Source organism: Halichoerus grypus, chromosome 3 (genome assembly GCF_964656455.1).
Source record: "Halichoerus grypus chromosome 3, mHalGry1.hap1.1, whole genome shotgun sequence".
Lineage (NCBI taxonomy): Eukaryota > Metazoa > Chordata > Mammalia > Carnivora > Phocidae > Halichoerus > Halichoerus grypus.
The window spans coordinates 12876053-12903500 of record NC_135714.1 but is presented as its reverse complement, the minus strand read 5'-3'; the positions used below and the strand labels follow the sequence as shown (position 1 = coordinate 12903500).

Genomic DNA, 27448 nt, shown 5'->3' with positions numbered 1-27448 from the left:
ATTAATATGGCGGGAATTTGGAGCCAACTTGAGGTACCTGAGGACATTTTTAACAACCAGCAGTAGTGATGGCCACAGCTAACATTTCCTGGGGTGCTTGTTAGTGGCAGAGTCTTCGTCCTGTGGGGGCAGAGTTCCTTCTACCTTCCCCTGGCTCTACTGGGAGACATACCCTGTTGTCACCTCTCCGTGAAGGCCTCACACTCGGCCCAGCAAAAGTGGTTACTCTCCTCAGGATTTGGTGATGCCCAGTCTGCTGCTCACTTGTTCATTCACTTGTTCGCTCATTCAGAAAAACTTCTGCTCTTGGCCCTCTGTTAACCTTTCAGCTGGCTCCTGTTCGGCCACCTTACAGCGAGAGGCAATCCCAGGGAGGGCTTGGGAGGACAGCGTGCCACTAGATCTGCCACCACCAAACGCTTTGTCCTGCAGGGCACTGACGTTGTGCTTAAGAGCCCAAGGGCCTGGGTTCGAATCCCAGCTCCGCCCATACCCTGCCGTGTGACCTTAGGCAAGCCATGTGACCTCTGGGTAACTCAGTTTTCCTTTTTGTAAAGTGAAGATAATTCGAGTACCTACCACATTGGGCTATTGGGAGAATTAGAGCAGTGCTAGGCACAGGGTTAGTGCAATGGGGGAGTTAGCTGGGATTCCATTTGCAACCCACCCCCCCCCCCCCCCCCCCCGCCAACCCCGCTCCCCGGGGCAGGAAAGCAAGAGCTCAGAAAACCATTTCCAGTTTTCAGATGGGGTGAGTGAGGCTGACAGAGGAATGTGCATATCCAAATGCAGAGCTCAGGAGCTGTGGGGATGGAGCAAGAACCCACCTCATTCTGACCACTTTCAAATGGTTCACTCTATACTTGTGATTAAATACTGATTCAAGTTTATATATCTTTGATGTAAATGAAGATCCAAAATCAGACTTTGTATAGAACCAAAAGTTCCACCATGTTATTTTTTCTTGGGGGTTGGTTAGTCTTCTCTTTCAGAAAGATAGATTTTTCTAGTAGGCCCACAGGTAAAGAGCCTAGGGTGGTGAGGAAAAGGAATTTGGAGGTAGATAGACACACGGTAAGTGTTGTGTAGGAAATCACCTCGGTGGTCTCAAGTACAACACTAGGCAGGCTGTCCCACAGGCCACAGAACAAGAAGGCTCATAGACCAAAGTGAGATACTTGAATCCATTTATTTGATCAATATTTAAAACTCTGCAAAATGCAATAGAAAATTGCCAGTCTTCCCCACTGGCAATGTGACGGGGAGGCTTAGAACTGTGGTTTAGTGAGGGGCGTGGCAGATGGAAGCCCCTTGCTCTATTGGAGAGACTGGGGGTGGGGGACAAGTATGGCTGGATCAGCTGTAGCTGGCCCATCATCTGTTGAGCCCCTACAGGTTTTATCCGTATTTCTTGGGCAGAGCACACCCACGGCCAGAATGAAACCACAATGGATAATACCAATGGGGGCAGGTGTGTGCGTGTCAGGGTGCGGTGAGGGGGCATGAATTACCAACCCACTGCTGACACCCGCACACCTTATGACTGGATCCTTCCATCCAGAAACACTCTCGTTTGTTCTATTCATTTCATTTATATTTAACACACATACACTCTAGTTGCTTTATCAACATGCCTCATGAGTTACATGCATCTGAACTTGGTTTCTATTTTTTTATAGCAAGAAAACTTTTTTTAAATAAATTAAGCAAGCATACTTTACACCGGATGAGTCACTTAGGTTTTCCGAATCACAGGATTGATGAGAGGAGTCAATGAGACAGACACAGAAGTGTCAATGAGAGAAAAATGCTGTACACACACCGATTTTTAGACCTGTACCCGTGGACGTGGTGTAGGATGTCCAACGGGGCACTAGCACTCTCTGAGCTATAGGTTTGCCATCTGTAAAACGTGGATATTCATACCTGCCTCACAGATCGTGGTGAGGATTAAGCCACACAGTTGTGGGAAAGCTCCCAACCCGATGGGTGGCACAGGGGAGGGGACTGGTGACTGTTGGCATCCATCCTCTTCTCCTCTCCTTTTAGTCACCTGCAATTACATCGCAGGGTCAAAATTGAACAAAACTTTTCCCAATGTGATTATTTTAAAAAGAAGCAAAACAGGGGTCCCTGGGCAGCTCAGTGGGTTGAGCATTGAACTCTTGGTTTCAGTTCAGGTCATGGTCTTAAGGGTCCTGGGATTGAGCCAGTGTTGCTCAGCGCTAAACAGGGAGTCTGCTGGAGATTCTCTCTCTCCCTCTCCCTCTGCCCTTCCACCCTCCTCACATGCTCTCTCTAGAATAAATAAATAAGTAAAATCTTTTAAAAAATAAAAATAGAAATAAATAAAAAGAAGCAAATCATCCAATCTGACCCTTGGGAATGAGTTAACGTTAATCCACAAACTCACACACATTTATTGAGCACTTCCTACGCATCACTTAAGAAGCTAGCAGCCTGCCAAGACTCCACGGTTTGATTGCAGAGGAAGGGTATCTATCCATATGCATCTATTCATTTCTGTCTTTCTATGTATCTCTGTATGTACGTATGTACCTATCTATCATCTATTGTCTATCTATCCATCCATCAATCATCTATCTAGATACATCTTAGTTAAAATGCAAACATTATTCGTTGATTTATTCAGCAAATACATTTTGAGCATTGTATTACTTTGCTAGAGTGGCCATAACAAAAGTATCCCAGACTGGGTGGTTTAAACAATAGACATGAATTTTCTCACCGTTTTGGAGGCTAGAAATGTAAGATCAAGGTGTCAGCAAGGCTGCTTCCTTCTGAGGTCTCTCTCCGTAGCTCACAGGAAGCTTGCCACTCCCTGTGTCCTCACGCAGTCTTCCCTCTGCACGTATCTGTGTCCTAACCTCTTCCTATAAGGACCAGATTGTTTCAGGGCTTAGCCTAATGAGCTTAGTTTTCCTTACTTAACTCTTTAAAGATTATCTCCAAATACAATCACCTTCTGAGATACTGGGGGTTGGGATTTCAACATACGAATTTTGCGGGGGATGCCGTTCAGCCGATAACAAGCATCTACTAGGTACCAGACCAGTGTTCTAAGGTGCTAGAGGCACAGCAGTGAATGACAAAGTGGGAGAGGTGATTATTAATAGTAAGAAATGATAATAAGGGAGAGGGAAGGAAGGCTGCATTCTCAGAAGTCTCCTTGATGGAGAAGAGAGGCTTTTGACAAGTCTTACACCTCTGAACCATGTGATCAGCAAGCTCAGGCCTGCGGTTGGCTTTCTTACAGCCCCTCCTGCACCCTCTCGAGGGGCTGTAAATTCTCTCCTCACTGCTTTCTGATAAAGCTTTATCATTGCATCTCCTCATTTTGCTGTAATTAAAAAAATATATATGTATATATGTCTGACTCCCCTTCTGACTGTGAGCTCTCCGAGAACAGAAATGTTATCTTGTTCACCGAGCTGGTCCAGAGCCTAGCACAGTGCCTGACATATAGAAGATGCTCAATAAACGTTTGATGAATAAATGAATAAAATGGAGCAGGCTCTGCTCTGCAGGCTTTGCACTTAGGGGCCTGTGGGATCAGGCTACGGGTGAGACAGAATTTTAATCAGCAGTGGAAAATTCAAGAATCCTAGATAGACATCTAGAGGCTGCTCATCTGACTTCCCGGCCATCGGCTGCAGGGGTTCTGAAAGGTAAAGTCGGATAAAAAATTTTGTGGGCTGGTTAAAATAAAAATCTGAAGAGGGAAAGTGTTACTTTAGTTTTTAATTGTGAAGCTTTCTGCGAGAAGTGAGCAAGGAGGGCTGTGTTTACCCACAAATGTAAGTCTGAAACTGTGGTTTCTCATTTCTTTAATCCTAAAAGTGCAAGGCGGGAAGTGTGCATGGCTGGGGAGAGGTAAGATTGGGGTGTCGGGGGAAATCATAAAAAGTACAATTTATTGAGTTCTCACATGCCTGGCACATTGCTCATCTTGTTACATACATGATCCTATTTCATCCTCATGTCAACAGGCAAGTCTGAATGCTTTCATTTCAAATATGGAAAAACTGCTCAGAGGGTCAAAGAAACCGGCTCTGGGACCCACAGCGTTCCCGTCTCAGTGCCAGGATGAATCCCAGGCCCTCCTGACCTCCATGCCCTTGCTGTAGACCTCTCTACTTAGATCATCTTTCTCCTAAGATGTCTCAGTTGCCTTCTCTCATCCCTTGAATTCTGTCCTCACCAAAATTCTGCTCCAACATTACTGCACCTGAGCTGTGCACTGAGACTCTTTGAAGCCAAATTCTGGTGCTCAGGGATCCTGAGGCAAACGAACAAACCTTGAAGCTCAGCAGTGGAGCTAAGAGGTAATTTTTATTTTTTTCCAGTTTTTTATCTTTGCAGAGCTTGGTATTCAGTATTGAAGGAAAAAACCAAAGCAATTAACTCTCAAGAAATCATATCACCAAGTATTGCTCTGTGAAATGTCAATGTATGAATTTCTCTAAAGATATGGTTCCCGTCTCAGTCAGCTTGGGCTACTATAACGAAACGCCACAGATTGGGTGGCTCAGACAACAGACATTTCTTTCTAACAGTTCTGGAGGCTGAAAAGTCCAAGATCAAGGTCCTGGATGATTTGGATCCTGGTGACAGCTTTCTTGCAGAAGGCTGCCTTCTTGCAGACTTACCATCTTCACATGATGGAAAGAGAGAGGTCTGGTCTCTCTTCCTTGTCCGTAAGGACATGAATCGCATCATGGGAGCACCACCCGCATGACCTCCCCTAAACCTGCTTACCTCCCAGAGGACCCCCCTCCAAATAACATCACAATGGAGATTAGGACTTCAACATACCGATTTTGGGGAGACACAAACATTCAGTCCAGAACAGTTCCCTCGGCTGATTTCAGTTAACTTAATCTGGATCTTGGCTTCCTGAAAAAGAGAGAGAGGAAAGAAAATCTGTCCTGATCCACAGAAAGCTCATCAAGGTGAATAAGAGACTGGGTCTGTGCCTGAGACTAAAAACTATTTTGATGGGTTTGTGATCTGATAGGAGGAAATGCCCACGAATTTGGTAGCTCAGTTTCGCGAAAGGTTTCGACTGTAAGCTGAATGCCTACTTCTCCTCGAGCAGCCTGATCTGTATTGATACCACCGCAGGAACATCTTTCTTCTACCACATTATTTGTGTTGTGAGGTGAGAAAATAAATATTTGATGGAAGAGACTCATTTACCCAAGTTAGGATGCCTCAAGTGATTTCTCTTCTTGATATGCTCCTTGGCATCCTAGTGAATATCATCACTTGGAGTGTTTATGAAGGTTGAAGCGTCCATCTGTAAAAATATGCCCAACTCTGTCATCCTATACGTGTATCCTATCCATGTGCAATATTACCAATAATGGAAAATCATATTTAAAATAAGAACATGCAGGGGCGCCTGGGTGGCTCAGTTGGTTAAACATCTCTTGGTTTCCACTCAGGTCATAACCTCAGGGTCCTGGGATGGAACACTGAGTCAGACTCTGTGCTCAGCGGGGAGTCGGCTTGAAAATTCTCTCTCCCTCTCCCTCTCCACCCCTCCCTCCCTCACTTGCACTCTTTCTCTCTCTAAATAAATAAATAAGTAAATAAGTAAAACCTTAAAAAATAAAATAAGAACATGCAAAGGCAGTTCTAATTTGAAATGCAGGACTATTTTCTGGGCAGAGATGGAAAAAAAAAGTGGTTTATTCATTTGGCAATTATTTTTCACTTGTCTTAAAATTTTACTTTGTTCACAGAAGTTTTCTTCCTAGTCCCATCCTCCCAAGATTGTACTCTGTGCTCCTTTGGCAAATCCAATATGACGTGTGTCATGAAGGGTAACCTTAGCAAGAAAATCGTGAGAGGGAGCTGCATGCACACAATAGAGCTACGTCCCCTTGTAAGGTTTAAATAGCACTGAATGTTGAGCCCTCAGCCCTCAGCCAAGATGCTGGGATCAGATTGTTTGTTTTGGAATTCAGAATTCTTAAAGTTTTAGAAAGGTAACTCAGTGTATATACATTGGATATGCTCCCTGATACCCCCAGGAGAAGCTATGGGAGGCACTTGGTATTCCAGCCTTATTATTCCAACAAGAAAATATATCAGTAAACACACCAAGTGGGATAAAGACCATCATTAACCATTAGGTTTTACAGCTTAAATGAATTTTGAAGAAAACGTCCCATTTCAGGGTATTTTGGACTTCAGAATTCCAAAGGAGGAATTGTGAAGCTATAGTGTGTAATTAAAAGAGGGTCCAGGCTCTATTATCTCATTTTCAGGTCATCAGCTGTTTTGGAGAAGAAAATGCTCTGGAGAAATCCAGGGGAAAGTCTTTCCAAGACTTCCTCTCCCCACGGTAGCTCGCCTCAATGAAGCACAGGGGAATTTGTGCAATTTAGATTCAGTGTCAGAGAAATCTCTCCTCTGCCCCCCCCCCCCCGCCCCCCGCCACACCTCACCCTGTTTCCTTCCTCGGTTTGGAATCATAAAGATTTTAGAGTGTGTGTGTGTGTGTGCGTGTGTGTGTGTGTTGGGGGGGCAGATGAGTGGGTTTTCTATTTTGTTTCGTTTTGAGCTTATTGTTCTTTATTCCTTTTACAGAAGTCATATAAATTCGTGGAAAAATCAGATCCAGAAACAAGAAAAAGGGTTTTAAGCTCCTGACCACCCAAAGATACTGTCAACAACTTGCTACGTATCTTTCCAGATTTTTATTTTTCTAAGTCTTTTTCAGCAAAACGAATAAATACTATGCACAATTCTGTAACAGAGGATGCTTAGAAAAGGCAACGTTGTACACATGTGGTATCTATTTTCGGCAGGCAGAAATTAAGACCAGAAACATCTGTAATCCCACTGTTAATATTTTGGGATGGGGCTTTAAAAAAAATCTTACATTTTGTTTAGGCTTTGTGTTAACTTCTTGTGCTTGAGAACCCCACTCCGAACCTCAGTCTGGAGCTGCGGATGACCAGATCTTTGTCTTCCTCTTTATAATGCAATCTGCAGACTAGAGGGACGGAGAATATCGTGAAATATCAGAGCTGGAAGGAAATGTAGAAATGAGGCTGAATGAGCAACCCTCTCATTTAACAAAAACCCCGGGGCTGTGTGTAGCCCACTGTCAGCAATGTTGGGTCCCCAGTGCCTGGGTTCCATGTCAACCACTCCACCAGGCAAATCACTTACCCCCTCTGAGCTTCAGCCTCATGACCTGAAATGGGGTCATATTCGTGCCTACTTCATAGGGCATCCTGAGGATGAAGTGAGGCCACACACTTGGAGGGCTAATCATAGCTCACGGCTGCTCGTGGGAGGCCGGTGAGTTTAGCTCTGCCTGTTGGTGTCAGAACTGGAAGGAGGACTCGAGCCTCTTTACTCCCAGACAAGGGCTCTTTCCCTGACACCATCCAGGAGGGGAGCAGCCTGTGGGGGATGGGCTCTTGGAACTGTGAGGTAGTGGGAAGGGGTGAAGACCAGGAGAGAGCAAGCTGGTTATACTCACCCTCTCTCTTCCTTTAGAATAATCATTGCTGGGGTGAGCAGCTGTAGGGGACAACCTTCCTTTTGTAACTGAAGCTTGAACCAGAAGCAGAAGGTCATGTACCTCATGACTCTCTCAACAGAAAATGAAGAGGGGCGTGGCTGGGGATGCAGGGGAATATGGACTATGATTCTGGAAGGGAGTCATTGTGGAGGGTATGAGGACATCCATAAGGCAGGCACCTGCCCTGAGAAAACAGTCTTTCTGCCTAAATATGGCTAGACTTTTTTTTTTTTTTAAGATTTATTTATTTACTTGACAGAGAGAGCGAGCACAAGCAGGGGGAGCTGCAGGCAGAGGGAGAACGAGAAGCAGGCTCCCCGCAGAGCAGGGAGCCCGATGCGGGACTTGATCCCAGGACCCTGGGATCATGACCTGAGCCAAAGGCAGACACTTAACTGACTGAGCCACCCAGGTGTCCCTGGCTAGACTTTTTATGAAATTAAGATGAAATCTGAAAAGCATAGTCACATGCTAGGCAATAATGTATAGATTTCCTCATTAGCGCATGAACACTGGAGTTTAGTATCAACTTGCTACTTGAAAGATATAAAAAGATAATAAAAATTTGGCTTAAGCTTGATTACTGAAGAAGTAGACATGACACATTAACATAGATATGTCTGGCTGAAGGAAATATTAACTGCCCTTGTGTGTCTTGAAACACCCAGGCACATACACTCACGCACACACACCCATGCATGTGCACACAAACACACGTACACACATCCATGCTTGCGCACAAGCACACAGTTACACATGTGCATGCATACACACACCCATACAAAGCACATACACACACCCTTGCATGTACACACACACACATATATTCTCTTACATTTCTTGGTGACCTGATGGATTAGCAGATTGGTGGTGGGCTCATGACATATGATTTGCTAATCATATGAAATGCCTTTTCTTTGCTGAAAATTCTTCTGCTGTTAGATCCATCATCTTTTATATATTATTTTTTTAAAGTGAGGCTGTCACAAAAGAGAAGCGGTGTTTGTAACAACCAGCCCTGTCTTCTAATCATATTTACTATTAGATTTCAGGAAATCGTAAATGTTCCTTTAACTTGGAGGATTCAAAGTACCCAAGCCTCTTGGAAGACTGTGATATATAACCTTAATTTTCTTAAAAGAAAACCCTAATAGGGTCCAATAATTTGTGGCCTGATACTAATTTTTATGCAACACTGGGATGGCCATTCATCCTTTTCCCCAGGGCAGTTCTGGGGGGAAGGTGCCATGCCCCTCTAAATCACAAATGGAATTAGCCTGCAAGCTGGAACGGTATTTTTGAAAGAAAAAAACATTCCACACCATTTCTCTTCACTGCCTTCGTTGTTCAGAGGAGCCTGCTTGGTGATCCCTGGGGAGGAGAGAAAACAATTTGGGGGTTTAAATATAGTTTGGCATCAGTAAAAAGAGCAAAAGGAATCTAAGACTCAACTTTGGTTTATTAAAGAATTGGGGAGGGGCTGGAAACAGAGGAAAGAAAGGAGAGACTGAACTTATTTACCTATTTGAAGAAATGCCATCCACATTTAAAGAATCAAACCTATTTTATCCCCTTTACAGAAATTAATCCACTAGGGCCTTCAGAAATTCCCTTCTTGGGTGTGTTTTCTTGACACATTTAGAGTGGGTGCTGGTGCAAAGGGATAATATATGAGAAAACCCCCAAATGGAAAAATAGAAAAACCCAGACCAGGCAGCCTTAACAGTGTCTCAAACTTCCATGAATCAAGTCTGAAATGGATATAGGAAAATATTTCCTTTCCCCTTTGAAAGAACGAATGCATACACAAACCTACTTCCTCCTTTACCAGGAGAGGAAAAAATTCCATTAAGGCCAAATTTCAGGTCCTTTCAAATGGGAGCTAGGAACCCAGCCCCACGCTCTGTGTGTGCCTGTGCTGTTGTTTTTACAAGCCCCAGTGTGCTTCCATGAGCTGGGTTCATGCCTGCCTTTTGGAGACGTGCACACACATCTAATCCAGCAGTACAAAGCTGCCCGAGCCCTACCCCCAGGAGGCTCTGAGCTCCTGGCAGAATCTCAGCTTCTCGGAATAAGATGGAAATTTATTAGGAGGAAATTATTCCGGTGTCTTCAGAAATACAACATTCCTGATAAAAATCTTGCTCCTGACAGCAGACTAACAAGATACATTTGTTAGTGGTTTCTGTTCCCGGGAATCCGTGGTGAATGCGCTGCCCTTTTATTGCAGCGTTTGAGGGAGATGCATGCGGTGACAGATGTGATTCAAGTTTTTCATTTCGCAAACATTGGAGTTGGGTGTTATGTGCCATGCACTCTACTGAAGGCGCTCTACGGGCCCTGCACTCCTTGGAGAGAGGCAGTGTGGTGAAGCATGTTCAACTCATCAGCACCATTTACTGAGCACCTACTAAGTGCTGGCCGTTGTATCATTGACGGGCAATACAGGGTGGCCTAGTTCCGAGAACAGGGGATCATTTCCTTATCGGTCCTACCCTAGACAAGTCACTCAGTCTCTTGATCTCAGTTTCCATTTCTGTCAAATGAGGACTGGAATAACTATCTCGTGTGTGTGTGTGTGTGTGTGTGTGTGTGTGTGTGTATTAAATGAGATTTGTAAGGTGTTTTACACAGTGCCTGGCACATAGGTAGATACATAATTGTAGGTGCAGAATAAATAATTACTATTTTAAGTGTTTATTGTTAAGATACAACTTTTGCCTCAGAGAATTCATAACCTGGCAGAAAAATAGATAGCTTCAGGTTCTAGAAATCAGGCCACAGGGCCTTTGCATAGGCTCTGGGTCCCTAACTCATCTACGTCTTGAATTCATATAGAAGCATGTATGCACTTTACTCACCAGATAGCCTCTTAGAAAGCTGAACTCTTATTTATTTCAGAAACTGTGGTTACAAGTTAGTTTTCCGATTTCCTAATTAATTGTACATGAGAAGCAGCAATTAAGAAAGGCTAGAGCTTGCTACAAGAAGGCACAGAAGCAACAGCATGGAGGTGTCCTAGTCATCCAGAGAGCAAGGAAAGGGAACAATTATAATAATCTGGCCAAAGAGTTCATATACCAGAGATGTTTGGGAGGCGGGGGTTGAAATAGAAATTGACAATCCTATATTACATCTCAATACATTAACCACATTTACATACACGGATGTTACCTTATACAGTTACTTATGACCTTTAGTTACCAAAAAAAAAAAAAAAAAAAATGAAGGCTCAAATCTGTTCAGGGTGTTGTATTGAAGAAAACTGGGAATATATGATTTTCTAAAAAAACTTCGAGCAAATGATAAGATGTTGAACTTTTGGCACTTTAAAAGGAAGCTCTGATATCTGGACAATTGGCTGATATGCTTTTCTCATTATCCACCCTGCCGGATAAATAAGATCTCACGGCATTTGAGGCAGAAGTAGGTCCCTGATTTAAGTAGAGTTTAGCACATTGCATAATTGTTTTTCTTTTTCTTTTTCTTTTGGTTTTTTGAACGAACACATTGATTTATTAGTGAGCAAATAACCTACTGTATTGAGTCTAAATTATTTTAATTGGTTTTCAAAATACTTGACTATCCTCTTCCAAATACATCTCTTCTTCCACAGCACATTGCATAATTGCAAGGAAGAGGAAGGATGTGTGTTCCTACTAAGTTATACTTAACAGAGCCCTCTAAATACTCTCTTTAAATCTCAAATGTAGTTACTGCATTTTTCAGGATCATGTGGTGGTTTCCCATTGCTGCTGTAACAGAGGAATACAAACCTCGTGGCTTAAAACAACTCAAATTTTTTGCCTTATAGTTCTGGAAGTCAGAAGTCTGAAATCAGTTTTATCAGGTCAAAGTCAAGATGTTGGCCGGGCTGTTCCCTTCTGAAGGTTCTGAGGGGAGGATCGGTTTCCTTGCCCTTCCCCAGCTGCCAGTGGTCTTCTACATTCCTTGGCTCCTGGCCTCTCTGTCCATCTTCAAAGCCAGCAGCCCGTATCATCACCTCTCACAATCTCTCCTGTTTCCTTCCACTGTCACCTAGTCTTTGCCTTTTCTGTAGTCAAATCTGCCTCTGCCTGCCTCTTATAAGGGCACGTGTGATGACATTGAGGGTCCACCTGGAAAACCCAGAATAATCTTCCCATCTCCAGAGCCTCAACTTAATCATATCTGCAAAATCCCTTTGTCATGTAAAATATTGCCAAGTTCCAGGGATTAAGACTTGGCTATCTCTGGGGACCCTTATTTGGGCCTACTACTGATCATAAAGAAGCATTTGTAGGGGGGGAGACTTCTTCCGCCTCTGATCTGACTTCCCCATATCGCCTTGATCTCACTCTGCCCTATTCTAGCTGAGGAAGAAAAGGGACTTGATCTGATGGGCAAGTATGAAGGGGGAAAGAGTCAGTCATTTTTGTATCAGCCTGGTCCCTGCAGTAATCTTAGCCTTGAAGACTGTGTCCCAAGGTTGGGGGCTGGGGTTTGGGGAAGGCTGGAATCTCTGATACAAACTTCATTAGTAGTGATAATGTCATTCATGGCCCTAATTTCATTACTGTTTTGTCATATATCACAATTGAAGTAGGACTCAGGTAAAGAAGAGGGGTGCTTTGTCTAGGAGAACCCCTATAGTAACACATGTTTCTTATTAAAATTAAAATAATACACATTTCATTAAATAAACTTCATAATCTTTCTCCTTAGAGATAATAGCTGTGAATACTTTGATGTACATAATTGAAAGTCTTATGTATATTTAAATAATTATATATACATTATCCTCCTTTTTCCACTGAATAATATATCATGGTTATCTGTTCATGTCAATAGATAGATAGATAGATAGATAGATAGATAGATAGATAGATGTGTTTCATACCTTTCAACAGAGGCATCCCATTGGGTAAATGTACCCTGATTTATTACTCTAACACCTGATCTGTTAGGATGCACCCAAGTGTCTACTACTATAAACAACGGTACAGTTTGCTTTCATAGCTCCCAAGGAAATTTGTTAAATTGTTTAACTTCTCTAAAAAACAGTTTTCTCAACTGTAAAATGGGGATAATAGCAGTATCTACCTCAAAGTATTTTTTTGGAACTAAAATAGTTAATGAGTATAAAATGCTTATCACTGTTAGGTAGTTCAATCAGTAGCTATTATTTACTATTGTTCCATTATTTTTAAAAAATATTTTATTTAGGGGTGCCTGGGTGGCTCAGTCTTTAAGCATCTGCCTTCAGCTCAGGTCATGATGTCAGGGTCCTGGGATCGAGCCCCGCATCGGGCTCCGTGCTTGTGTTCACGCTCTCATTGTCTCTCTGTCAAATAAATAAATAGAATCTTTAAAAAAATATTTTATTTATTTGAGAGAGAGAGAGCAAGAGAGCATGAACAGGGGTAGAGGGAGAGGGAGAAGCAGACTCCCCACTGAGCAGAGAGCCCAATGCGGGACTTGATCCCAGGACCCCGGAATCATGACCTGAGCCAAAGGCAGATGCTTAACTTACTGAGCCACCCAGGTGCCCCCTGTTGTTTTATTAGTATTTTCATTATTACTACTAAGCATCTTTTCACATGGTCTTTATTGACTCCTTTGGATAATTTCTGAGAAGTGCAATTACTGGATCAAAGGGTATGCACATTGAAATTTTGATTCATATTGTCAAATCTCCCTCTGGTATGTGAGATTGTGTTTCCGTGCCCCTTCATCAATACTAGGCAATTTTCGATCTTTGAAGTCTGATTAGGTAAGATATATATCTCATTGTTTTAATATCTATTTACTTGATTAATACTGAGATGACACTCTTTTTAGGACCATGGTCTTTTTTATTTATTCACTTAGTTAGGATTTGCATTTTTTAAGAAACTGAATCTCTTTTTTCTTATTGGTCTGTAGAAGCTCTTTACATATTAAAATTTTCTTATTCTTCTTAGTTCATCTATTTTACAAATATTTTCTCACACTTTTTCTGTCATCAAACCTTATTTATATTATATTTTCAACACTTCTAAGGCATTAACTCATTATAATGGCACATTCCTAAAAATTCTATGGTAATAAGAATATTCTGAATAATATTTTAAGAACCAGTAAGTAATTCAAGTAAATGTTGAGTTACTACACCTCCAAGAGTGGATGAATACAGTCTTTTCTCATTCATAAAAGATAAGAAATAAGTTAGTGGATAGATTTTCTTAATTTTTAGTTATTCTCCTTTAACTCACTAACCTATTGCCTAGTGAGAACTAGTAAACAACAAAATTAATGAAAGACAGCAAGCACATACTAAATAGGAAATTTGGAAATAGTCGTGCTTGGATAATTACTCTTTTTTCACAGTTATATGTGCTTATTGGAGTGTTTTTATTTGGGATATTTACTTGAAAACACTATCTCTCTCTAGCTAGCTAGCTAGCTGTCCTTATAGCTCTTATATCCTTTTTAATATTCATTTACAAATTTATTCAGTTAGTGTTTGTTGAGTTTATAAAACTGGGCTCATATTTGTAACATACTGTTTTTCAAGGTGTAGTAGGTTGAATTGAGCCCTGAATTTCCCAATCTTTTTGACCACAAATACCCCTCCTTTCCCTTGTCCTTTCATGGTACACCATTTTCTCCCCACATTACATGATTTTATTACCTTCCGCCATGCATCAGAGTCACTCCAAGTAGATTGCAAACATCTTGAGGGCAGATGAATATCCTGTTCATCTAAGTTTCTCCACAAAGCCTAGGACAGTGATTTGCTCATGCAAAGGGCTCTTTAAGAGTGTTCTCATTGGAGGGGAGCCTGACTGGCTCAGTCTCAAGGTTGTGAGTTCAAGCCTAACATGGGATGTAGAGACCACTTAAAAAAAAAAAAAAAAAGTGTTCTCATTGGGTGAGCTGAAGATTAGGGGTTAGGCTCTGTTGTTGGCTGTGTGACTCTTCAAAAGTCACTTAATACTCATTTCCTCATCTGTGAAATAAATGGTTCAGATAGAGGACAGATGGGCCGATGGTGTCATTTGTCTTGCCAAAGCTGATATGTGTAGTGGCTTCTTGGAATGAAAGACACAGCATAGACACACACTAGCAGGGAAAGAAAGAGGCCATTACTGAGGACCACTGTCGGCCGTGGGGAGAGCCGACCGAAACGACATGCCGCGGTTCCTCTCCAGTGGGCTAGAACAACCCGGTGGTTCTTTCTAGCTGGACAATTCTACATTTCATGTGATCTCTTTATTAATCACCTGGTTCCTTTCCTTTTTTTTTTTTTTTTAAAGATTTTATTTATTTATTTGACAGAGAGAGACACAGCGAGACAGGGAACACAGCAAGGGGAGTAGGAAGCAGGCTTCCCGCCGAGCAGGGAGCCCGATGCGGGGCTTGATCCCAGGACCCTGGGATCATGACCTGAGCCGAAGGCAGACGCTTAACGACTGAGCCACCCAGGCGCCCCCCTTTCATTTTATTTGAAACATACTGAGCATATAGCATTATTCGATTTGAAGTAGGTTTTTTCCCTCTTTACTATTCTGAAACTCAGAGGGATTTACAGCCTGTGGAAAGTTGCCCATTTAAAGCCAGTGACACCAGATGGTCCCCAACCAAATATATAATTACTTCTGACTTGAGCTAACAAACCAAGCAATGAATTCATGAAAAGGTAATCATGAGGCATTTGTGATTTTGACAATTTTAAAAATGACTTTGGTTTTTTAGCAAATGAATAACTTTGGGATTTTTATCAATAAAATGGGGATATAGCTTTGGTTGTAGACTCAAAATGCATATAATCTAAAAGAATATTTTAAAACATCCATAAATCTACCACCCCAAGATAACTGCTATTAAGTGTTCATGCTGCCATTTCAGACTTTTTTCTCCTGTTAAATGTTACATATAAGTAAATGTAGGTGTTTGGAACAAAACCAGAATTACAGCATACATTCTATTTCATAATCTTTTTTTCCTAATGGTATAGAATGAACATCATTCTATCATTCTGTCAATAAATATGTATCTATTAAATTATTTTAAACATTTAGCATGATATTCCATGCTATTATGTTGGAGCTTTGAGAATACCCACAAAATAGCCATCATCTTGGCTACCTGAGTTCTGAACTATTTGAGATATGAGTATCACCTTTATCTTTGATGAGGCTGATAGTAGATACAACAGTGAACAGCTGAAAACTGGTAGATTTCCTAATGTGGAACCTTAGAGTTTTATAATCTCCTACCCAGCCCTAGGCAGTGCTGGGCAGGTAGGTCCTGCTCCTATGAAGGACCCTGTGGGCATCTCATTCCCAAAAGGTTGGAGAGGAACTGGCTAAGTATGCCCAGTTTACTCTTCCAAACTTACCAGTTAGAAGAGTCACCCCTCCTTTCCTATGGAAGAGTGAAAATGGCGATGGAGATAGAAATTACTGTGCTAGTGGACTTTCCTCCACATCAAAGGGAAACATCAGAAATGGGAAAGAAGCTCCCCCAAGGTATGGATATACCATAATTTATGTAACCAGGCTTTGTGGGACCTTTGGCTTATTTCCATTCATTCCATTAGATCATGAATTATTTTGTCTGGACACGACTATTGCCCCCCACAGGTACAGAAAGGGATGCTCGGGGAAGTTCCCTGTGTTATCTGGGAATACATGAGCAGGGCTGGACCTGCACTTTGAATTCAAGTTCTCCCGGCTCCAAAGTCCAAAATCCCACAACTACAAGCCGACTCAGAGATTACCCAGGACAGTCCTTCAGACAGCTTTGTGGCAGTAAGTGTGGGTCTTAACTACAGAGACAGAACTACTGGAAGATTACCCAAGGGTCTGTGAAACAAATGGGGGACGGTCTGGTGCAGACCAAGTGTATAGATGTGGCAGGTGAATGATCCCAGCAGAAGGAAATTAGGTAGGCAAGATCCTATGAAGAGAGAACTTGTGCTCCGTGCTGCTGGCATCTGTAAACACCCATGTCTGTCCTCGAAGCTTCTCTCTAAAGGATTGCCCTGCTTCACTTCAACTGACAGTGACCATGCCTTATCTTCACTTCCTGGAATATGACGAGAGAAATTACAGACATGTGTCTTCAGAGCCCAAGTCCCAGAGGCTTTTTATTGGAGACTTTGTCATAAACTATAAAGTAGAGAAAGCAGCGCCCAGGTGTCAGTGATGAAATTCAGATGGCAGGGGTTGTCAGGTTTCTCCAGACACCATGCCTCTGATCTGAAGACGGATGTTTCATTGGCAGCAGACCCTTCTGGTGTGTCACATCCCACACTAACGGATCACTCTCGTTTTCTAGTTTCTGGCCTAATGGTCTGCCGTGTGTGAGTAGTTTTTTTTTTTTTTCTCTTTATATCTCAAAGCCCTGCTATTCACTGTGCCTTGAGATATAGTCACAATCTTGTTTTTTTGTTAAATGTATGATGTGCTTCCTTTAGCTGGATTCTGCTACGATGCTATAGATAATTCCTTGCCCAAGCATCACTTGGGCTGGTTTGTTTGGTGGCAAGTCTTGATTCAATGCTGGTGGTTTGATTCAGGGAGAAAAACAAGACTGCCTAATAGAAACTGGAAGCAGAGGAGTCTGAAAAGGCAGAGGGGCGCTCTAGTTCAGAAGAGACCACAAAGGAGAAAAGGAGCAGGCGCATGGGAGTGGGAATGCCAGAGGACTCCTTCATTCTGCTTTGTATTCCTTCTAGCCTGTAGGCAATAGGTGCTTAGCAAATGGGAGGCTCAGGAACTGCTTTGTGTAATGTGCTTGGATGATACAACAAGGAACAAAACATATTCCCTGTTCTCCAAGGGCTTAAAAATGAGACGTGTATACAGCTAGAAAGTGAAACAATGTGTCATATGCATGTAATGGGACAGCTTGTCGAGGTGTTAATTTCTATCTTGTTTTCACTCTGTTTCTCCTCCTCCTGGAGTTTCCTGAACACTCTATACACTCTCTTGCCCTGGGGAAGGGTTCTGTTGAAGAAAGAGAAGTAACCTGCACGCCCTGTATTGGCCAACGCTGCCTTAGATCGTGTGTGTCATTGTCATCTTGAACTATTGGATAATTTTGATCAGTTATTTTCCTCTCTGGTCTCATGCTTCCCTTTTACAGTGAGGACATCGATCTGACAAACTCTCAGATCTCTGCCCGGTGAAAGAGCATTGAAAAGAGAGTTTAAATTAATTCTATAAGAAGAAAGAAGAATTGCAGTTCTCAAATGTAGATTTTAGAAAGATGGATGAGCATAAGACTTCCGTGTCAGAAACGACACATTCCTTTACAGACGTATTTGCTGACTTGTATTCTTTCAGAAGCCTGGTACCCAGGACAGTACCCAACATGTAATGCATTCCCTTACTGATTGACTTCAGTTCATATTGTAGGAGCTGAGATATAAGTCACATTTTTAAAAAAATGTGGCTCATATTAAAGTTAAATATCAAATTAGATATTGGAGAAAAATCAGGAATCTCTGGTCTACTGATTCTCAAAATTAGGCAAATGTTCATCCATTTTGATACAAAAATAATTGTTTCCCAGAGTATATTTTATGATGTGCTTGTCTTCAGGTCTTATGTGATAAAAAAGGTTTATGTTCACATAAGTTTAGCGAATAGTCATTCATGCTATACCTCTTGTTAGAGGTTCAGTATATACGTTAGCACATCAAAGGCCCTGAGAAGTCCTGCAATATATATATATAGTAATAGTCTATAAACTGAAGTATTACCCAAATATTAAGATGAGTCATCCTTATATTAATCTAGAAAGTTGGTGGTCCTAGACATATATGAGATTCTTTCATGTATAATTTCTAAGCACTGAGAATACAAACCTTATGATTCCAAATTTCATGTTCTTTCAAATCTACTGAAACATTCCTCCCCCATATCATCTCAAATTTTGCTTCTTAATGTTGACTGCTGATGCTCTACCATCTAAGAAATCCAGTCTTCCCCAATTCTCAAATCCTACTCAGACAGTTGGCTCTAAAGGGTTTTGAAGTTAGGCAAAAGTGTTATCTCCAGCAGCATGTTGAAAACTGGACATATCATCTGTCCCTTGATATTTGCTCTTCTCCCTGTTTCCTTTATAAGTAAGTTGCACCACTATTCACCAGGAATTCACTATTCATGCACTATTTACCCAAGTCAGCTTTCTGAACAATATCTTTGATTCCTTTATATCCCTTGCCATCCCCAATGAATCAGTTACCCAGTAATATCTCCCAAATTTATTTGATTCCATTCATTTATAGATTGAAACATGTCTCCCTAAAAACATGTGTTCAGGTCCTAAACCTCAGTACCTGTGAATGTGAGCCTTTTTTAGAAATAGGGTCTTTGCCGATGTAATCAATTAGGATGAGGTCATACTGGATTAGGGTGGGCCCTAAGCCAATGACTAGTGTTCTTATAAAAAGAGAGGAATTTGGGCACAGAGAAAAAGATGCACTGGGAGAATGCCACATACACAGAGGTAGAGATTGGAACACGAAAGATTGCAGCCAACCACCAGAAGCCAGGCAGCAGTAAGGAACATCCTCCCCTAGAACCTTCGGAGAGACAGAATGGCTCTGACAGTTGCTTGATTTCATACACCTAGCCTCCAGAACTGTGAGAGAATCTATTTCTTTGTTTTAAGCCACAAAGCATGCGATGCTGTGCTATGGCAGCCCTAGGAAACTAATATGCATGCCAGGATCATTTTCTTTTTTTAAAAAAAACATTTTTTTTTCAATTTATTTATTTGAGAGAGAGAGAGAGAGACAGCGAGAGAGGGAACACAAGCGGGGGGGTGGGGGGGTGGGAGAGGGAGAAGCAGGCTTTCCACCAAGCAGGGAGCCCGATGCTGGGCTCAATGTGGGGCTCCATACCAGGACTCTGGGATCATGACCTGAGCGGAAGGCAGATGCTTACTGACTGAGCTACCAGGCGCCCCATCCAGGATCATTTTCCTGATTCAGGCTCCCATCAGCTCCTGCCTAGATGGCTGGTTACAAATGCTGCCTATAGATCGGCCTGCTCCCGCCCTGCATCTCGGCTTCCCAGCCAAGTTCCATGCTGCATGTGGCACCTGAGTGATCCCACTAGGATGCATGCAGATCATGTTCTTTTCCGGGTTAAAATTCAGTGCTCTTCAGCTAAAGCCCCCACACTTTTTGACATAGCCTCTCAGCTCCCTGCCCCTTTAACTTAGCTCACTCTTCGCCCTTGGCTTGCATGACATGCCCGCTCCCCTAATTGAAGTCGGTTGTCTTCTCTATGAGCTTTCAGAAGACTCTTCACTGGCTCAAACATTTCGCGTGATATTAGAGTCGCCAGTTTGTTTGTTTCTCTTCACTAGACAAGAAACTCCGCGAAGAGAAGTCCTGGGTCAGTCTTCATCACTGCTGCTTTCCTGGTCACAGCATACGCAGAAATATGAACGCTCACTCTATTAACTAATGCATCCCTGCCTGAGTAGAGCTGCACAAACCGAGGCTTGGTGTTCACATGAACTCTCAGGGGCAATGCCACGGAATTGCTAGCATTGTAGCGATCCTAGAATCGCCTATATTTATTGCCAGGACTGAAACATCTTCACAACAATTCTTTGAGGGGGTTCCCTTTATTATCCCCTTTGCAGATGGAGCAACTAAGGCACAGGAGGGTTAAAGAGACCTGCCTATGGTCATACCACTGGACAGTCGCTGCACCCAGGCAGTCCGACTTGACACTTCACACTTAGCTCCATTTTCTCAGGATACTTCCCATCAAATATGCAAATCTGTTTTGGATCATGTTATCAGAAGGTTGTATGCCTTTATTTTTGTTTTCTGAGTATAAAGAAACAGGTATTGTCCATATACCTTTTGCACAATGCTTTCCTGAAGCCTAGATAACAAGGTTCAAGGTGTGACTTTATCTTCACTCAGTGTCATTTGGTGAGTGCCTGTGGTGCCCTGGCAATATGACAGACACTGGACGTACAGACAGCCAGGCGTTGGCTTCAGGAGCTCACCGTCGGACAGGGAGACAGGCAGATAGAAAATAATCGTGGTTCAGTGTGATTAATACAATCGGGGATTCATATCCAAGGTGAAGAGATGGTCCTGGGAGGGCTGGGCTCATTCAATCTGGAAAAGCTTCTGGTTGTTGAGTTGTGAAAGATGGTAGAAAGTTTCCCAGTGGGGAAGGGCAGAGACTGGGGGATAGTAGAGTGTTGTTGTTTTTTTTCTTTTGTTATTAATTCTAAGCAGTTTAGTACTATCAGAACAGAACAAAGTGGGCAGAGAACAAGCCAAGGGAAAAAGGCTGGAGCCGGAAAATAATGAGATATCAATACTGTTCTATGAAACCTGGATTTGACCATGGCAGTGATATAATTACTGAAAAATTTAATGAAGAGGAGAGACACAAAGAGTTTGCTTTAAAAAGATCACGTGGGTGGTCTCTTTGCATTATAAAAAGTGTGTGATGTTTATATTGCATGTATATATGTGTATTTTTTCTGTGCGTGCATTTTCACGTGGTTATTTATATGTATACACATACACATATGTACTATGTACTATACATATGAATGGGCTACTACCGTTCAGTTGAACTGTATGGTATTGCCATTTTTATAGGTCAAAAAATGGTCCAATATCACGGTTGCACAGTTGGACCTACGATTTATAGTGTGCTGGAACAGCTCGTACAGTCAAAAGCTGTAGGTTTGAATCTCATTGTCTCGGTTTGAGTTCCCTAGAACCAGACTCTGACACACGACTCAAAAGTCAAGGAGTTTATTTGGCAAGTGAGGGGCATGCTAGCTGGGGAACGCGACATAGACACAGGAAGGCCAACAAAGGGTATATTATCAAGCCAGCTGCAGCGAAGGGTAGCGAAAGCTTGATCTCACTGAAGAAATGTGGAACTGCAGATGCTCGTCTCAGAGGTTTTACACCCAAGGGCAAGGAGCTGAGGTATTTATACACAGACTCCCATCAGTAATTAGTTGAGGGCTGCTCCCCGGGGGTTGTTAATTTCAGGCACTTCTTGCTGAGAGACAGGCAAAGTGACTTTCCAAGCTTCAAAGAAAGTGCCCCCATGAATGAGGACCAGAGACTGGCAGTTGGAAGTCAGCCAGGCTGCATTAATATGGAGAGGCCCAAGGGCCATCACACCCATTTTTGCCTGTTACCAGCTAAACAGCTCCGGACTAGTCCCTTAATTTCTTGAGGCTCATTTTTCTTATGAGCAAAATGGGGACGATAGCTATTTCACCTGGTTTTATAGGCCGAATTGTGTCCTTCTAAATTCATAATGTGACTGTATTTGGAAATAGGGTTTTTAAAGAGGTAATTAAGTTAAAATGAGATCCTATGGTGCGGGGGTTTTAATCTGATATGGCTGCCATCCTTATCTGAAGAGATTAGGACTCAGACACACGCAGAGGGGTGACCACATGGAGATACCAGAGGTAGACGGCCATCAACAAATCAAAAAGGAAAGACCTTAAAAGAAATGAAACCTGCTGATACCTTGATTTCACACTTCCAGCCTCCAGAATTGTGAGAAAATTAATTTCTGTTGTTTAAACCCTCTGGTCTGTGACACTTTGTGGTGGCAGCCCCTAATGTCTCAGGGGAGAATGAATATATTTTACTGATCATTTACTGTGATCTAGACAAATACTAATAATCTAGTATATCTTGAGTTCATAAACACCAAAATACATAGCCACCTCAAAATTTAAGAAACAATTTCACTTTTCGCTTAGCCCTTCTTACAACTGAGCTTTCATGCCTACCCCTGGAGAAGTCTGCTAGGTAAGTTGTGTGAACCGGTAACACTGATCTCCATGGGATAAGCTCTTAGAATTGGGAAGCAACGTATGCCTATCCACAGTGTTCCTTCCAGTCAAATACAGCCCACTCATCACTAATAATATTTCTTCTGCTTCATCCAAGGAGGATGTCAGAGGCAGGGTCACTTGTGTGGCCTATAGAGAAAGCATGGTTTCCATGGTGTCACACTAAGATTCTGGATTGCTACCATAGCAAGAGAAGTTCAGAACTCAGGGATGGCTGACTGCCCTGCCTTGATGCCTAAGCAAAGGTGAATTCAGGTTTCTCAGGATGATCACGAAGAGTCCTGAGCCATACAGTTTCACCCCTGGCAGAAAGACCAGATAGGTGTGTCCTTGCACCTTAAAAAATACCTCCCTTGCTAATGTCTGAAATGCCACCACTAACAACACATTCCTTTGTGTTAAGTAGTTCCTCTCTCTCTTTCTTTAAATTGGAGTATATTATATAGGGTAAAATATACAGATCTGAAGTGTAGAATTTGATGGGTTTTGACAAATGTATACACCTGGGTAACCAGTAGCCCACTCAAAATAATAGAACAATTCTGTCACCCCAGAAAGTTCCCTCCTATCCTTTTCCATTAATCTTCCCTTGACAACCATTGTTTTCATTTTTATACCTACAGATCAATTTTGCCCGACCTTGGAATTCCTAATGAAATCATACACTATGTATTCTTTTGTGTAAGGCTTTTTAAATTGAACACTGTTTTCAGGATTCATTTATATTGCTACATGTAACAATAGTTTGTTCTTTTTAATGCTGTATAATATTCCATAGAATCACATGTCACCATTTCTCTGTTTTCCTATTGATGGACATTTGAGTTGTTTCCTTTATTTTATTTTATTTTTTGCTGTTATGTGTAAAGCTGCCATGAACTTTCTTACACAGGTCCTTTTGTGGACACATGTTTCCATTTCCTCAGGGAAAGTTAACTGGAATAATGCTTCACAAAAGAAGATATACAGATGCCCAATAAACACATATGAAGATGTTCAACATTGTCAGTCCATCAAAGGGATGCAAATTAAAATCACTATGAGATACCACTACATCTTGTTAGGATGTCTACATTTTGCAAATACTCTGTTAGAATGGGCAAATTAATCTGGAAAGAGTGTTCTTTTAAGTTTGTAATGTTTTTGTTAGGAAAGTTTGAAATGCACAACAGTAGAAAGATAGCGTAATGAACCATCACATACCCATTCCACAGATTCAACAATTATCAACAGTTTGTCATAATTACTCTGTGTAATTTTTCAACAACAACCAATTATCCAATTCTCCAACACCAACTGAGTGACTTACAACTCAATTCAATTCTGATACTAACTCCCTGGAGTAAGCACAGACCTCGCAAGTGAAGGGTTCATAAGGCTGCCCTCCCCCCACATGCCAGAACAAATGGGGTCCCCAGGTTACCTGCACTTCTGAAAAACCAACTACAAATTTGGGTATTCCAAGGCTACCTGCCCCAGATTTGATAACTCAAAAGAATGACAAACAGAACTCAAAATAAAAAAAAAAAGCCTTATTTATGATTATCATTTTATGATAACAGATACAGCTCAGTAAGAGCCAAATGGAAGAGAGGCACAGGATAAACTATGGGGGCAGAGGTGGCTCAGAGTCTTCATATGCCCTCTCCATGGGTACCCCTCTCCTAGCACATCAATGTGTTCACCAAGCCAGAAGCTTCCCTGAACTCTGTTTCTTTAGGATTTTTATATGGGGTTTTATTATACAGACGCAGTTGATTAAATGGTTAAGCATTGGTGATTGAACTCAATTTCAGGCCCCTTTTCCCTTCCCAAAGGTTGGGAGTGAGGCTGAAAGTTCTAACCCTTTAATCATACGGTTGGTTCCTCTGGTGACCAGCCCCCATCCTGAAGCTATCTAGGAACACCACCATAAATCACCTCACTAGCATAAACTCAGGTGGGGTTGAAAGGGTTTTCTTTTGTGAAGAACAAAAGACAATCCTATCACTCAGGAAATTCCAAAAATTTTTGGAGCACTTGTCCAGAAACAGGAGACAAAGACCAAATATATATTTATTGTACTGTGTACCCCAACTATGCCTTATTTGTATATTTATCGATTGTTCTATTTATTTATTTTGCTCTAGTATTTTAAAGAGAATCTTTTAAATCACATTATTTTACCCTTACATAAGGACATTTTGCATGCAACCAAGATACTGTTTTCATACTTAGTGAACAATAACTTAATATCATGTAATTGTCAATTCTCTCCCTACTCAGAGTTCCCTCACCATCTCAAAACGTCTTATGATTGGTTTACACATGGCATCTGGTGGTATTTTTAAGTCTTTTTTCTTCTAGAAGAGTCCTCCTCCTATCTCCTTTCTTTTCCATGCCATTGACTTATTAAAGAAACCAGGTCAGCTGTCCAAAGAATCCACATTATGTTTGTTTCCTGACAGTATCATGTTACTTTTCCTTAATCTCTGTCTTTTCTTCAAACAAGAAGATTGATCTGAAAGACTCAGATTTATATGCAATATTTTTAAAGCAAAGATGCGTTCTTTATAGGTGGTGTCATTTTTTTGGAAAGCATTTTATTTTTTATTTCTTAGGGTCTACCACGCTTTTTAGTTCTGGAAATTGCAACAGTAAATACCATATGTTATTCTTGCCATTAAAGATCTTACTTACAGCCTCTTAGGGGAGAAAGGCATTGTGGGGGAAGAAAAATAATTTCCCCTCTACCCTTCCAGGTTCTTAGCTGAGACATTCCTGCGATAAAAAGATTAGCAGAAGAAAAACAAGTTTCATAACGTGTTTACCTCTGGTATACATGGGAGATATGCAGGAAAAGCAGTAAGTGTCTGAAATGGCCCAGGCCATCACGGTAAAAATCACCTTCTACAAAAGCAGTATGTTGCAGGTTGGGGCACCACTTACGAGAGGTTTCCAGAAAGCACAGTGAACAAAAGTATGACTGTAATGAAGATTTAAGTCCTTGCATTCTGCATTGGTAAGAATTTCTAGAGATTTGGCCACCCCCTCTTCCTGGTACAGTGAGGGAGACACCCTACAAATGGAGATTTTCCTAATACATGTACACGTTTCTTACAAAAGGTTACTTCTATTTAGTTATCAGAGCTTCCCCTGTGTCTGTAGTTTCTTAAAAACAACCAGCTTAAAATAATCCTTATGCCGAAGAGGCATATTTCGAGGTAACAAATTCTGATCCCCTCTGGCATGTAAACCAATCAATATAATAGTATAAGGGCCATGGAGGATTGGGTGTGGATATAAATTCTGAAGGGGCATCAAAGCTGCATGAAGAAGTGATAAACGAACTGACTCTGGAGGGAAATGTAGGTTTTGCTAGTCAAAGGAAAGAGTGTGGAGAAGTATCTTCCTTTTTCTGGACAGCTGAGTGATGCATCAGTCCCAGCTGCCTGACATCCAGCCATGGCTGAATTCCTCAAGCTCTTTTTGCTTATTAATGATTGGAGGAGCAACTGTAGCACGTGCATGCTTAAAGGAATCAATACATGAATGGCAGGCTCCCAGTTCTGGAAGACTATAAGAGTGATTCAAACAAAAACACCAAACTGGTTGGAAGTTCTAGAGCAGAGAGAGGACAACCAGATGTTACCTTACTGAAAAGCTGTGGCCCCTGATTCATTCTTCTTAGCTGCATATTAGATTCATATGGAGTCCAGAGGCCAGCCGTGAGACCATTACAAAATACTGACTTCCAGCTTTTATTCATACATAATTCCATCAAGGTAAGACTTAGGTTCCACTTTTTAAAAAAATTCCCAGGTGATTTTAATGCAACTGAGTTTGCAAATGTAGGAGAAGGGGTAGAACCCCCCCTAAACCAAGAACTTTTCCTCTACTATCTTATGTTCAGTAGCTGGGGTCTATGAATTAAACTGACAAAAGATAGATTAACAGGAGAGAAGGTTACTTTTACATGCATATGGAGGCTTCACAGAACAGAAGTGAATACCCCAAAGAGATGGTTAGACCCAGGGCTAATATACCATCTTAACAAAGAGTAATAAAGCACCATCTTAACAAAGAGTCATAAAGCATGGAGGAGAGTAAAGGATAGCTGGGAATGGGGCTTGGAGGGAGGAAAATTGTGGGAAGGGGACTAAGAAAGCAAGGTAAATAAGAGTTGATTAGTAAGGCTTGTTATGCAGATTAAAGTCCTCTTAGATGGTAAGAGCTGTCTCTTGAGAGGAGGACACCTTTACAAATGTAAATTTGTAAATTTCCCATAAAAGGGAATTCTATGCCCTGCTTTTAGGCAGAAAGAGAGAGGGCAGAGAGCTCTTCCTGTGTTTGCTGTTTCTTGATTGCCTTCAGCTCAAAATAAACCTAATGCCAAAGTGGCATATTTTGGGATGTAATATTCTGATCCCCTCACAAACAAGGGAGCCAACACAAGAAAGGAAAAATCAAGCTAGATGGGCAGGCAAGGAGGGGGTGGACCAATGTTAAGATAGGCACAGAACTTCTCGGCCACCTAGTAGGGTTAGGGTAGGTGACCAGAATCCCCTTTATAGGTCACACATGGTTACAGAGCTGTGACTGCTATGGCAGTAAAGAGATCCCACATAGCAAAAGCCACTGAGGAAGAATCAGATTTGCTGCATGGTGTTGACCGGCATTGGCCGAGGGACCAGAGCAGGCAGCAAAGTGAGCATTCAGGAGCACCTAGCGACAGAGGGAGGCATTGGATTCTTCTCTTGGAGCCCTCTGGCATCCACAGTCCTGGTACCCCTCAGTGGAGAGCTCTCGCTGTACATTCAGAATTTGCTTGGAATTTTTAGTAGGCAACAAAGAACCTGTGCTCTGTAGGAAAGTCAATGATTAAAAAACAAATAAATAAAAAACCAGCCCAAGCTGCAATCTACCAGGAGTTTAGGACACTCAGGGAGGAAACATTTACCAAATATGATGTGGGAGTATGGCTTCTGTTGGACTCAGCTGAAGCAAGAGGTGTGGTTTTTTCCCTGAAAGACTGGGGACACCATATGTTAGTATTGTGAA

General features: G+C 41.8%; 1 long non-coding RNA gene across 1 annotated transcript in view; it reads right to left on the bottom strand.

The window, feature by feature from the left end:
* Nucleotides 1–2016: 2016 nt before the first annotated feature.
* The window catches only part of LOC118539139 (uncharacterized), a 62579-nt gene continuing 37147 nt past the window's right edge, over nt 2017–27448 (bottom strand). The window contains exons 2-4 of the long non-coding RNA XR_013446291.1: nt 4837–4917; nt 2750–2894; nt 2017–2053 (exon numbers count right to left, since the gene is read on the bottom strand). This is a non-coding gene — a long non-coding RNA (uncharacterized LOC118539139). The remainder of the gene's footprint in view (nt 2054–2749; nt 2895–4836; nt 4918–27448) is intronic.